General features: G+C 44.4%; 1 protein-coding gene across 2 annotated transcripts in view; it reads right to left on the minus strand.

The window, feature by feature from the left end:
- The window catches only part of LOC311062017 (ephrin-A3-like), a 90,209-nt gene that overhangs the window by 73,848 nt on the left and 1,361 nt on the right, over positions 1-15,000 (minus strand). The gene's annotated exons all lie outside the window — the stretch shown is intronic.

Raw genomic sequence — 15,000 nt, forward strand, 5'->3', positions numbered from 1 at the left:
ATGATTTCCACTCCCAGCCCCACAGACACGTGCGTGCGCACACACGCACACACACAATTATATATTTTAATAAGGCAATGTAATTATGAATTGAGAACTGGGATGGAAGGCACATAAATATATATGTGCATATATGATATATATATATATATATATATATGATATATATATATATATCATATATATATATATATATATATATATATATATATCAATTCAAAGCTTCCCATGTTGAAAAATACTTAGATTAACTATGCCTCAGTCAATTATAAGAGTGACATCTTCCATGGAACTTGATTGTACGGAAATAACCAAGGACTTCTCTGCCAGGAAAAAGACAAAAGCACATGTAAAAATAAGACCTTTATGTTTTACCCTTAGGGTTTATTGTATTAATTGTGCATTTGGAAATAGTTGGCTGATAGCCCAGCTGTTAACCCGGTAGTCAATTTAATTTAGTTTTCTATCTTTTTACAAATGCCACTGTAATTACCAGATCACTACCATAATCAACAAAAACAACGTCTGTCATATTAATGACAGCATGGGGTATGGGGTATCCCCATACATGGGCATAAAAGGGACACAGACAAAGAGATCTCCATTTATGGGCATCTAGGCATTACATTGGGACAGATAAAACATTTTCTACTGGGTTATGAGATGTGCGTGGCTTTTTGTCTTTTGTCAGAGATTATTTGGATTTTCGGTTCTGGACAATTGCTGGTCCAACCAATTCCCACTCAGCAGAACACACCCTTGGGTCGATCGGTTGAACGGTGCTCAAGATAAGTGGGGGAAAGACACACACACACACACACACACACACACACACACACACACACACACACACACACACACACACACACACACACACACACACACACACACACACACACACACACACACACACACACACACACACACACACACACACACACACATTATTATTATGTTGTGCTAGTTTGCCAAGTTCAAGCATGTGTTTTATGCAATATGCTAATGTACTTGTTTCTGTTTTTGTGTGCTATCTTTCCCTGTCATACTGCGTATATTTGTGTATTACTGCATGCATGCTAATCTACATTCTACAATGAGGTATTTGTGTATTACTGCATGCTACGGTGCTGGGTCCTACTGTGTAACGTGTATGTTTGAGCGTGACGCTCGTTACTCAGGCTCTGTAATGTAGTTTATGCTAGTTTGCTGGGCTTTGGAATGTGCCCATGAGCCCCCAGTGCAGATACTGTGCAGTACGCACACGCAACAGAAGAAAGGTAGAGGTCTGTAAAGATACTCTACTTCCTGACACAACATTAATATTCTCCATAGCGGTGCTCCCACAACTCATCTCCTCCCTACCCAGCCCCCCCACCACCCACCCCCCTGCTACTCCGCTATGTGTTTTTACGTCTCTGTACTGCCTCGCATCTCCCACTTCCATCTCTCTTCCGCTCACCCCTCCACCCAATCCCGCCACCCCCCTCCCCTTTCTTTTGGTTATTTTTTGCTGTACCTTTTTTTTCCTACCTCTTCCCACTTTCTCTTGGGAAGTGGCACAGAATCCCTTTAAGTGCTGCAAAAGCAAATCTATTTATCATAACCATCTATCTCTTACATATACTTATACGCTGTACTAGAAAGACACACACACACACACACACACACACACACACATGCATACTGTACATACACACGCACACATACACATATACCTGTGCGAAAAGTGAGAGTGCATGCACAAACACATGGCACATACTCGAAGAGAGACTGCAGCAAACAAAAAACCTAACCATCTATCTCTTACAGGTACTTAGGCACTATATATGAAATGGCTGTGCTGAAATGCAGCACACACACAGTGCATATCTACACACACCCACACACACACACAAGCTGAGCAAACATAAAGTACACACACAATACATAAATATGTACTTGACACCCACACACACCCACACACACACACACACACACACACACACACACACAGCACTCAAACAATAGAACATCCTCAACTCTGATGATATACAAATGATTCTCTCGCTCTCTCTCTCGACAGTGGCAACATGATGAATTAAAGGGGAGGCAAATAGGCAGCCGATGCCCACTCTTCGCCCACGCACAGGACTGCGGCTGAGCAGCGTGGCCTTCTGGGACTTCCCATTCGCTCGACACAAGGTGAGAGCGGTGTGGGGAGCAGAAGGCTGGAACGTAAACCAGCCCCAAACAGCTCGACAGGGAGGCAGGAAGGCGGAGAGAGGCCTCCTCCTCTCTGCGGAGGCAGGGCTGTTACCCAGTCCCGAATCCAACACCCACTCAGTACTGGCAACCGCCTTCGGCGTGTGTGCGTGTGGTGTGCGTGTGTGTGTGTGTGTGCGTGCATGTGTGGTATACTATGCTTGCAAATTGGAACGCACACCCGTTAGCAGGTGGGAGATTGACATGAGTGGGGGGATGGGGAATAGAGAGAGAAGGATGGGGGAGAGTGAGAGAAAGAACAATACGGAGAAGAGATGGTGAGAGAGAGAGAGACAGACAGAAATAAGTAGATGAGGGGAAGTGAGGGGAAGAAAAAAATTGGAGAGGGACAGAAGGGGGCCTGGGTGGAGGGGGGTACAGGAACCGAGCAAGAGGGAGGCCAACACGAGGGGGGGACCGGATCATTATTCTACTTTCACAGGCAATCAATCAAACAAGCATGTATGCACAGTCACTTATGCACACACCTGCGCATACACACATAAAAATATTCCAGTAACAAACACCAACATACAGTAACAGTGTACTGTATGTATAATAAGCATGAATGACTGCCACAACAATAGTTCCTCCAAGAAGTTTCACGCATGCACGTACTGTATGAACACGTACCCAAACTCAGAGACAAACACAGATACAAATTCAATGCAATTAGGGATGGGGCGATGTGAAAATTCCATGTCATGATTATTATTGTGACCAAAATAATTGCCATTGACAATATTATTGTGAGAAACAATATTCTTAAGAAACAAATATTTGCATTGTATTTTTTACTGAAAAACAACCTGATTCAGACTCTTGCCAACACCCAGCAGGTAATCACAGTGAAATATATTATTTATTTTATTATTCAGCTGTTATCAAAGATACCTACAAAGATTTGATACTGAGCCCATTCTAAATTAATTCTGCATGCTAATGAAAAAGACTGAATCACTGTTGACTATTCACAGAAATCCTGTCTCACTCATACTATAGATACTGTATAGACTCACACACAGACATAAACACGCACACATCGACACACACATAGAAATACCCCACACACAATCACCCTGTAAAAGATGAGAAAATCACTGCTACCTAATGAGAGCGATAAAGTGTCTCTCTTTCTCACATGTACTGTAGCACATACAAGCACGCGCATGACACACAAACACACATATAGTACTACTGTACACAAGCCAAGCGTGCACACACACACACACACACACACACACACACACATATATACAGTCAGAGAGCACAGCAGGCTATTGATATTCCAAACACCCACACACAGCATGGTGAGAATCTGAGATCTGTGCTCCTGTGTGTGTGTGTGTGTGTGTGTGTGTGTGTGTGTGTGTGTGTGTGTGTGTGTGTGTGTGTGTGTGTGTGTGTGTGTGTGTGTGTGTGTGTGTGTGTGTGTGTGTGTGTGTGTGTGTGTGTGTGTGTGTGTACGTACATACACTGGCCTGCACAGCATCACATGCAGCATGTTACCGTTAGACACATGATGCAAACCGTTGCTGACGTACTGCACATACAAGGTATGATAGGAGGAACGTTCTACTAAAGCTATTAGTCACTGAGCAGGCATATGGTCTATTTCAAATTTCACTGAATTGTGTCACGTAATTACGCACACACACACAAAGCTAAAAGACAAGCATACAGAGCAGACAGATACCGGCTACACAGAGCCTGAAGCCATTTCTTATCAGGTGAACCAACCACACAAATACCTTGACAAACAAAGCAATGCTGGAGATTGGCACAATGCCAGCAGACAATTTGCACAAATTTAACAAGGGAGAACGACGGCAGGTAAGCCGGTGTGTTCGCATTTTTTCAATAAAATCTTGAACTAATAAGAGGAATTCAAGCGTAAACCCGTACTAATCAAGAGGGGACTCCATCGCTTCTGAAATCACTCCCTCTCCCACTGCACAACGCAATAACCAAAATGTTAACAGAATGTACTGCAGAAATGTCTAAACAGGTGACCAATTATTAGAAATAGGTGGCTCAAAAGTCAACAGTCCCCCCCGAACAACAATTAGGCTGGGTGATCGTGTAAGACAGAGGCGCTAGAATAAGACGAGAATAATTATTTATACTTTGTTGACCGGGGACCCCCTGGGTTCTGTACTAGGTCCGCTTCTTTTTTCTCTCTACATCAATTTCTTCCGCCGATCATAGCCAATCTACAAGCTCACAACGCGTTGCATTGTGACACCTTGTAAACCTGCTATTTTTGTCAAAATAATGTTCACCCCAGAATAGGGACGCAAGGGTTCATGTGGTTAATTTGACACAGTTTGCACACATTGACCCAGAGAAATAAAAGGGGGACAGAGTGAGAGGGCAACGCACCACTCCCACCTCAACTCCCCACCCACCCACATCGATGGAAGATATCAGTAGTGAGAGATGAGTCACGTATCGGCCATGTAAATCAATGGGAATAACACAGAGATTAAAACATGCGCACGTGCATGAGTAGAAAGCCATGATTATGCATGTGCTGTGGGCTCATGTATTAACCATAACCGAATTTACACATCAAGGCGGCAAATGAATTCCAAATAGATTTTTGATGCGGGCCTACACGAGACCTGATTAAATGATGAGGTTGAAGAGATAGGAACACGGACACCGTGAGTGTCAATGACACCGAGTTGCACGACTGCTTCATACTCTGTTGTACGACAGTGTCGCTCACCGAAAATAGCAGCTCTACAAGCTCACAACTTGCCGCGATGCAACGCATTGTGAGCTTTGTAGATCTGGGACTGAAAATGTAGATCTGCTATAATCGCTGAGCCATCCTACGAACAAGTATATGACATTTCATTCCAAAAGAAAAGGTCTGCCATTTGAAAAATGTGACACCTGCTCTTACAAAACGACTGCCAGGAGAAATTAACTATGGAATATAATTCAAGCTATTATCTATTTTAATAGCGTGTTTTATAAAATAATGACACTTGAGATACTGCAATAATTTGCGTTTATGAGATAATAAGTGATGAACATTAGGTAAAGGCAGGTACAGTCTTTTTTCCTTTTTCCTTTCCAAGAATGGATCAAAGAATAAGCATAGTCAGAGTGCAGTAAATGCCATAAAACTGTAGGTATGGGAGCTGTGCAGTTTAGCTCTAACATACTCTCTGAAGACCCAAGTTTCATTCCAAAGAGATGTTTAAACTTTTAAAATAGCTATTTTCACCCAGGCAGATTATTTAAATATCTGCAAATGTGCGATCTCCCATCTGAGCAGTGTGGCTGGCCCCATAGCTCCCTCATAAGAATATAGCTTCCATTTTCCACCCTCAGGTGCTAGCTTCCTGTCCAATCCACTTACATCATACTTTCAAGCTCCAAAGACTTCGCTATATCATATTTGTAATGGAACTGTTTCGCTTGAAGATGTGCTGATTTAAATGTTCCCCCTCTTTAACATTATAAGCAGGGCACATTAAACTTCCGCAGGCATTAGTAGGGGAGGGGGACGGAGGAGCTGAAGGGGTCAAATCATATTTCAGCCCTTCTGAATGCACAGAGGAGCAGAGAGAGAGATTTCAATTTTCTTCAAATGTTCTCATTACGCAGGCGACGTCTGCTAAAGGTTCTCTGGCCCTCCATATAATTACATCTTGAGCAGGCAAAATCTCAATTATAACAGAATACCTAATTATTGCACTCCCTGTATTCAAAATCGCCCACCAGGCCACCACACTGCACCACTGCCCCTCACCCTGCTCAGCCGAAACCCCTTTCTCAAATGACGGACGGGAGCCATAGATCCATCCACTGAGCCGTGAGGACAGAACTGCTGCTCGTAACGCCATTGTTGTTAAGTACCCCGGAGCATTAGAGGAGAGACCCGTCACGGCTCAGTACCTGAAAGGGAATGTTCAGGGGATGAGATCATGTACGACAGCAGCGCACAAGTCTGTGTCCTCACTTACCTGTTCCTCTTTTCCACAACTATATATTTCGGGTTTTTCCATGAAGGAATGCTGATATCTTTGAATGCACTCTCTGCGGACGCGGGTGAAATACCACCTCAATCGTCACAACTGACAGGAGGCCTTCCTCTGCTTGGATAAGAAAACAAATTATTTTGACCAACTGCTGTGGCTTATATCGCCTTTTTTCCGGGCCTTGTAGTGCAGACAAGGTCCATTTCACAAATAAACTAAAACTCCAGCCAATGACCATGCGCCTACAGTATCAGCTGCTTTGATCTTTCCACCTCCGCGGCGGCCATTTCCATCATAGCGGCAATAATTTCCCTCCAGGTAGCAACCACCTCGGTAGCAGTCTTTCCCAATGTACTGTACTGAGGAACCGGCGGCTCGTAAGTTGGAAAGCTCCTCTTTCGTGGAAAGCATTTGCATTCAAATCATTGAGTCTGAAATTGGTTCTGCCTGTCTGGGATCGGGGGGCTATCTCCTGTGGGCTCCCCAGTGCCAGCTAAGTGCAGCTTCTATAACCTTGGAGCTCATGGAATACTAATGGCTTTTGATGGCATGTGGAAGGTGTGGGCCCTGCCTGTGTTTTCCTCTACAGTATGTGTGCTCTTCAGAGGAAAACATCACTCCTCCAATAACCCCCCCACCCCCCACACACACACCTCCTACAGTTCTTAGTTAGATGAGTCCCTTGGCACTTCTTGTGAGGAGAGCAGAGCACAATGCCCCTGCTGCCCTGCCGATAGCTGACAATAATGAGGCTGTGAGTGGTCCTATGACTGCTATGACCCTAGAGTAGAAAACAAAAGGTTTTAGAAGAGAATGATCCAATTAAAGTCCCTTCTGTTCTGGTGGTTCATGTTTACTGATTCCAGGTTAGCTTTCTAGTTTTATTTGTATACATTTGTGCATGTATACAAGTATGTGTGTATAGTAGGGTGTTCGATATTGACTTTTTTTCCCGATATGCGATAATCCGATATTGTCCAACTCCTAATTTCCAATACCGATATCAGCTGATACCGATATATGCGAAATCAACTTGGTGAAAAATTGTCAGGTAACAACATCACATATCTAATAAAATAAAATAGCTATAATATCAAAATAATGTCTAATAAAATACAGTGCTGTTAGGTTTTCAATTAATTGAGTCCCGGGACACACTAGTGGTCATTTGAATGAGTCCCACTAATCTTAGATTAGATGTTGGCCTATTTGACAGTGCAGAAGCATAATTGCCTTGATGCCTATAGACCAATTATTTGTTTACTAACATTGAGACTGGACGCACAGGTGATTGTTTCACGCAATCAATTCCCAACCTGTTATTTCGGGGTGCGCTGGTTTCAGCGCACCCCAACCCCCTCTTGTGTGTTGGCTAGTGAGGCGCGTCCTAGCGAGACCTGATAGAATGGTTTTCATTGCACGCATACTGGTTGCACGCATACTGGTTCTTGTCAGTGTGACGTCGTCTGTTAAGGGGTCTATAACATTAACGAGCGTCAACGAGCGTGAGCTGGACACAGACACACACCTGCCCTCTGCAGTGCTCTAATTTGAAAGTGACTGGAGTCTGTCTCATTTCTCTCCAAAAGCCCTTGAATATGATGGAATATGATTAAGGATTACTGTGATTATGGTAAGCTCACATTTCACACACACCATACAGTAAGACCTCCTGTAACGTAATTAAAAAAGAAAATACAAAGAAAGAAAGGGTAGACACAAACCGATACCGATATTTTCCGATGTTACATTTAATATCGAGAGGCCAATAATATCGTCCATCCCTAGAGTATAGGCTTGGGCTATTCTTGCTAGTTTCATAACATGATTTGTGGCGAAATTGGTAATACAATGTCTGATCGCCACAGGGCGGCTTTAGTAGGAGGGATAGAAGGTGTCATATATGGTAAAGATTTAGCATGTGGTATTACGGAATTACAGTAATGGGGAAGGCGTCACCTGTTGTTTTGGGACTGAGATTTGGACTTATTTGAAACAAGTTGGCCAGTTATTGAGGTACATTAAATCAATGACAGCATAGATAGACTATCTTTAAGTGTCAATGAAAAACCTAATCTCTGCCAAAGGTGAAACATTAAAACTATCAATTTAATAACAATGTCTCCTCTATTCAAACAACAGCTACCTTGTAAAAGTCTGTGTCTGTGCTTGGTGCAACAATATCACAGCATCATGTTCGGTTTAACATTATTATCCTATCTTTAATATCACAATCCAAATCATATCCAACGGAGGTGCAAAACAGACAGCAAAGTGAGCAAACTAATATCTCCACCCTCGTTTTCGTACTGTGGGGCTACGCAAACGGAGAGTACGGTGCACATTATAGAGCTTTTTATAACATCTTAGTTCTGAAAGCAAGCTAATTCAAATTGCCTTAATATTGGCAATCAAAAAAACAATCAGTGATTCCATCGTGAACTGGAACAAGCCTAGTGTGTGTACAGTATGAGTGTAGATTGCTATAAATGGGGTGTGCTGCAAGTGCTCTTTTGCTTACATAGTACATGCTGTCTGTGCCAGGCTTGGCACTATGCTATTATAATTGTTATTTTTAGTCAATCTTTCCACCAATGTCACCAAGTAGAATTACATTACATCTGAGGAGTTCCGTTTCACACACTATACCCCATTTTGTTTGAAGCACGATGATCTAAAATTCCTCAAACAGAAAGGATCCATGATCCAACATGTTGATTTTCACTTAATTTGATCATCCTACAGTATAAAAAGCACTGTTATTGTTTTATATTTATTGTGCTCAGAGAACAATTACGTTTTAACTGTTATTTATTGTTCCTTATTACTACAATACTTATGCTTGAATTATTATTTTAAAATATTACTGTATGTTGAACACTACGGAAAAGACATTTTTTGCGTTGAATTGTCCTATACTCCCTGCGGGCACGCAGCTATGCCCATATGGACTAGGCATGCCCAACATCAGCGCAAATCAGCAAATACACCCATATGGACTGGATAAGCCCAGCAACTATTTCTGTTGTGTAAGACATCAGACCAGAGCTTGATCAGTGAGAGAGAGACGCGCACACACACACACACACACACACACACACACACACACACACACACACACACACACACACACACACACACACACACACACACACACACACACACACACACACACACACACACACACACACACACACACACACACACACACACACACACACACACACACACACACACAAATGAGACTCTTGGCCCCAAATGTCTTTAATCTCATATTTTAACCATGCACATAATGTTCTTATCCACATGATGAAAAGAGTCGCACAACACAACCTCCATGTAGAATTATAGGACAGCCTCATGGTTGTTTTAACTATACTCCCTTGGCATATGGTTGACACTTTCCTCCAGAACTACACATTCCTCTGCTGGTCTAAAATCAAATCCCTCCAGTGCCTTCCCATCTGCTCATACCCTGCCTACACTGTACTGTACAAAGGGGAGAGAATTGCCTAAAGACAAATCTCTTCCCTCAAGCCACTGTTGCCATGTAAAGGCCTTGTTTACCATTAACATAGTAAGGGCATGTATACAAGGCTGAACCCGAGAACAGTGGAGTGACAAGACTGAGACAATCAATGTCCAGTCCATGCCTGCTGTTTCAAGTCAATACTTGATCTGGGCTTCCCAAGCTTACCTCTGAACACTTCAGCAGCAATTTACTGACACCGTGAAATCAAATTAAAAATGCATTTGGGCATTGATCATCTGATGGACCAGGATTGATCGCTGCTCAGAAAGCAACCTTGGTTAGTTTTTGTTCAGGCTGGAACGCCTTTCCATACCATAGAAAAGTATTGATTCACACCACCCACCCCGGCCTCCATAAGAACCATTAAATATCCTTTCAGAGTTTTCTCCATCCATATGCGTGACTCATAGCGGAATCCAATGAGCTAAAAACAGTCAAGGAAACGGCTCCCTAGACCAACACTACACAGCCAATGCGTAAATACGTTTTGGACACTAGTGAAGGCCTATTGCATACATATATTAAGTGATAACGTAAAGTTAACCAACCATTTAACCGCTCTGACCATTTAACTGGTCTGTCCAAGCAAGCTTTTGGAAGCTTATGCCATGTGGAAATAAAGCACTCAAGCCTTCACAAATAACACAATTCAACTTCATCAAGAAATAAAAGCTTCATTCAAATGTATCTCAAGAGTCATTCAGCACTTCCAATCAGTATTATTCATAGATTCCCATTCAGCACAACAGCAGTCAGGAAAAATACTCGAAGGGGTAAAAAAAAAGAAAATAAAAGAAACATTGCAAGCTGTATAATGCTGTTTGAGCCGCTCGTGTGCTACAATGGATGCGGAAAAGAACAAATTGAATGCCAGTGAATAAGATGCATTTGTATGCAAAATTGCCGAGACGGCTCAGAGCTAGTGAGCTACGGCCAGACAGCCTTGCATGTAATCAGCTAGCAAATCCGCTTGTCTCTTTCCCCAAACGCCATCTCTGTGGGGAGGGGGGGGGGGGGGGGGGTTATTGTCTCTGAGCACTGGTCCACATGGATGACCCTGCCTGTGTCCACATTAGCGTGGATCCACTCCCGTTGGGTATCATTTCTCGGGAAAAAAACAAAAAACAAAACAAAAAAACAGCTGCTGCAGCACATTGAGCTAAACAAGAGAAACTTCCACATCCGGCAAAATTCTGCGGTCTCTTCTCCCCCATCTTGACACCTACCACCGCCCCTCCGCCCACCCCACCGCACCCGTCCTGACTTCTGGCCAACTCAATCAATCTTTCCTTCTTCATCTCCTCCCTAAAAGACTTCTTAACTTTCTGCCTTTCTAGCATGCTGCTCTCCATCATTCCACTGCCTTGTCTCTATTACACCCACCCTTTCCTCCCAATAATATTTTTCACTCTTTCCACAATCTATCCTCTCACTCCTCTCTATCCATCAACCTCTCTCTCTCATTCTCTCTCCGTCGGTCTTTCACTTTCACCTTTCCTTCTCATCACTTCTCGGGGAAAAGTTCCTCTCATGGAAACTGAATATCTCCAAACTCTTCCCCTGCGGGGTGCCAGGGCCAGCCTCACCCCCCGCAGGCAACCACCTCAGAGTCTCGCTGCTTTCTCCACATGCCCACGCAGACAGACCCGTTGGTTAATGAGCCGCTTGAGTAAGACAGCAGCCTGGCTCCACATTGATCACACAGCCCCTGCACCTCCAACTCTCGGGAAAGCCATTTGTCAAGGTGATAATTTATTTTGTAACACCGGATATACACTGTGCCAGGAATGAGGGAGGGGAGGGGTATGTTGTTTTTTCTCCATTTGCTTCAGCAGCCTGACAGACACAATTTCAGGTCTCAAATCAGGGTCACAATGTGTAGCATTGAAGCACACAGGGCAATGACTAACTGAGGGTCAGGCAGGGAGGGGGAAAAGGCGGCTTTTATCTCATTTAGAAATAGAGGGATCGACAATTTATCAAAGGTGTGTGGCGCATTTCCATACAGTTCCCTACCTCTCCTGCCCACGCATGTACATAGGCTGGTACCCTTTCATGCTTCTGTGTCCCGCTAAGACACAAACCCTGGCAAAAAAATAAAAACCTGTGACTAAAGGGAGGGAACTGTGCGAGCGAGTCAAAGCCATACACTGCTGTTTTTCATCATGCTGACACGAGGTGCCCAATTATGGGGATGCTGCTCTGTGTCACCAATGGGGCCAGCACCTGATGGGAGGGAGGCTGGCAGGAGCGTGGGCTGCCGCCGGCGAACGGGAAGCCTTGCACCGCAGTGCAGCACCACGGCTCCCTGTGTGCTCCTCAAGATGTTCCACATCTCCCCTCTCTAATTGGCAGATGGCCTCAGATGCGAGATGATTTAATGGCCTGCGTGTGTTTTCTTTTTTTTTCTCTCTCTCTCGCACTCCCGTGCCTCAGTCAGCCATTAGCAGGGACATCTGTAACGAGTTGGCCGGGCACACTGCTGAGAGCCCAGGCCGAGAGCAACACTTTCTAATGGGGGAGGGGGGGCTGGTGCGGTCGTGATGGACTCGGGCGGTAATCAAGGAACTCCACACCATTGCTTCCTGTTACGATAATGGAGGCATCACATTTCAAATGAGCCGATCACACTATGAGACTCACACAACTCACAAGGGATCAAAAACAACACAATAGTTCTGAATGTCAACCGCACAACGGCCCTCGTTTTTTACTTCCAGCAAAGATGTTTCTGGAATTGGTTCTGTGGCGCAAACAGCTCAGCTTCCAAATTCACTCCATTTCTTGCAGCTGTGCCATGACAGCCTGGGCCGAATGCCTCACTCAAGGGTAGGACATTAAGGTCTCAACCAGCATCAAGCCCTGAAGGGCCCCCAGTCCCTGGCTCTCTTCCTCTGCCTTGATTCTCCTCTGTTCACACTGAGCTTGTTTCTATCCTGCGCAGGGCTGCAGACTTGAATAAGTGGGGCCTTCAGCTGGACTCTCTAAGCATGTGGACACAGTGGTGTTGAAGTGGCCTGAAGCCTAGGGCTTTTTAGAGCTTGATGGCCTATCAGTATTCCTGCCACAGCCTCTGAGGATTTGTCTGCTACCTGCAAACTGGGTCAATTTTTGCATTATTTTACAGATTCTTATCTCAGAGGTTTTGTACACGCACACACATAGGGAGCATGTAGCATGCACACACACCTGCACTCTTTCCCTGTCCCTAAACCCCGCCCCCCCCCCCCTCTCACACACACACACACACACACACACACACACACACACACACACACACACACACACACACACACACACAGTTGCTTAATGCCATTTTGAATGAATTAATATACCACAAGAAAATATGTATAGATGTTAGATTAAAAAGGTGCCAATGTGCCATCTCCTTGATGTATGATTATATAGAGCAAGCATAGTAGCATACTCATGCTGCGCAAGTCAGTTTTGGATCGGAGCGCTCGCCAACTGAATAATTCGATGGATAATACACACACTCTCACACACACACACACACACACACACACACACACACACACACACACACACACACACACACACACACACACACACACACACACACACACACACACACACACACACACACACACAGAGTGTACAGTGCTTTGAACATGCGCCACCAATCCAAAACAGGACTCCTCTAGAAAATGCCTCTTCTCTATTCCTATCACACTGACAGTCTTAACTGCGGTGGCAAAACCGGAGATGGCTGTGAATCAGACTGCCACTCGTGTTGTGTTCCCTTTAACACGAAGGAGGGAGTGATAGCACGGCAGCAACACTGTGCCCGTCTGTCACACTCCTACAGTCTACTTACGGGTTGACAGAGGGAACCTTCAATTATGTGAATCGTCCCGCATTCACATGCATTCAGACAGCAGCGCAGCAGGCAGTCAGTCGGGAAGGTGGGTATATTGCTCAGGGGAGATTACACTCGTACACTATGACCCTACTATCCTATTTCAAAAGTAATTTGGTTGATACGAGAATATACCTGTAACCACGTATAGCCTTGAATACCCCTTCAGATGGCTTGCTTTGTCCTGTTTGTAACTATCATCACCTTGCATAATGTGTGCTCCTGGCTGGGGCAGATGGGAGGGGGTAATTCAATGTGGGGAGCAGGCAATTGAGGTGGGCCGGTTGGCCGCGGCGAGACACGGTAGAAAAATAAGAGAGGGAAGAAAATAACCGAGTGTGAGATAGAGAGAGGCAATAGGAGAGACCAGTGTCTGAGGTGAATACAAATGGACAGAGGAACGCAGAACAGAATCAGGGTGAGGGGGGATGGAGGAGTGCATGTGCACGCGCGTGCGTGCGAGGTGTGTGTGTGTGTGTGTGTGTGTGTGTGTGTGGAGAGGAGATAAAAGAATGAGAATGTGAGAAAGATGGATTCACTGTTGGCTAATGAGAAGACAAAGGCAGCAGGATTCACATCAATCTCTGTTGCCTTTACAGAGCACAGGTGGAGAGATAGGAGGGTCTCTGGGTAGCTTACCTGTGGTAAGCAACTGTGCCTTACCAGGGGGAGGAAGGAATTTAAGCTCATGGGAGAAGAGGAAACTTATTTGTGTGTGTGTGTGTGTGTGTGTGTGTGTGTGTGTGTGTGTGTGTGTGTGTGTGTGTGTGTGTGTGTGTGTGTGTGTGTGTGTGTGTGTGTGTGTGTGTGTGTGTGAGAGAGAGAGAGAGAGAGAGAGAGAGAGAGAGATAGAGACTTGCAGGCCAATGTCCATTTTACACCTCTTTAAATTAAGTGTGTCTACTGTACTGTCTAGTCAGTGTCTACATAGTTGTGCATTTTTTGTGTGGTAAGCCTGTCCCTCAAGCATACACACAGGCTTTATAGGAGTTTTAGTGCGTGCATTATGTATGTGGGGTGGGGTAATGGAGAGAGAGGGGGGGCAAAGATGGTAAAACACGATAGCATTATTGAAGGCTGAGGGAAAATGGGATCAAAGGATAACAGCATAGAAGAGTATATTCATCATATCGGTGAAGTAGAATAGATAAATATTCGTACACTAAACCAGTTGATTGCAGAAATGAACATTGCAGAAGCTTAGTCCCCACTCAGAAACAGGTTGTTCTAATAACCTTGACTGCATGTTAAAAATGTTAATTAAAATTGAAGAATAAATGTCAGGTGCAAAAGACACCCTTGGGGTGATTAAATAAGGACTTCTGTCACAACTATAGATTTTGTGCCTGGCA

This window comes from Gymnoscopelus microlampas (assembly GCF_963454915.1).
Source record: "Gymnoscopelus microlampas genome assembly, chromosome: 15".
NCBI lineage: Eukaryota > Metazoa > Chordata > Actinopteri > Myctophiformes > Myctophidae > Gymnoscopelus > Gymnoscopelus microlampas.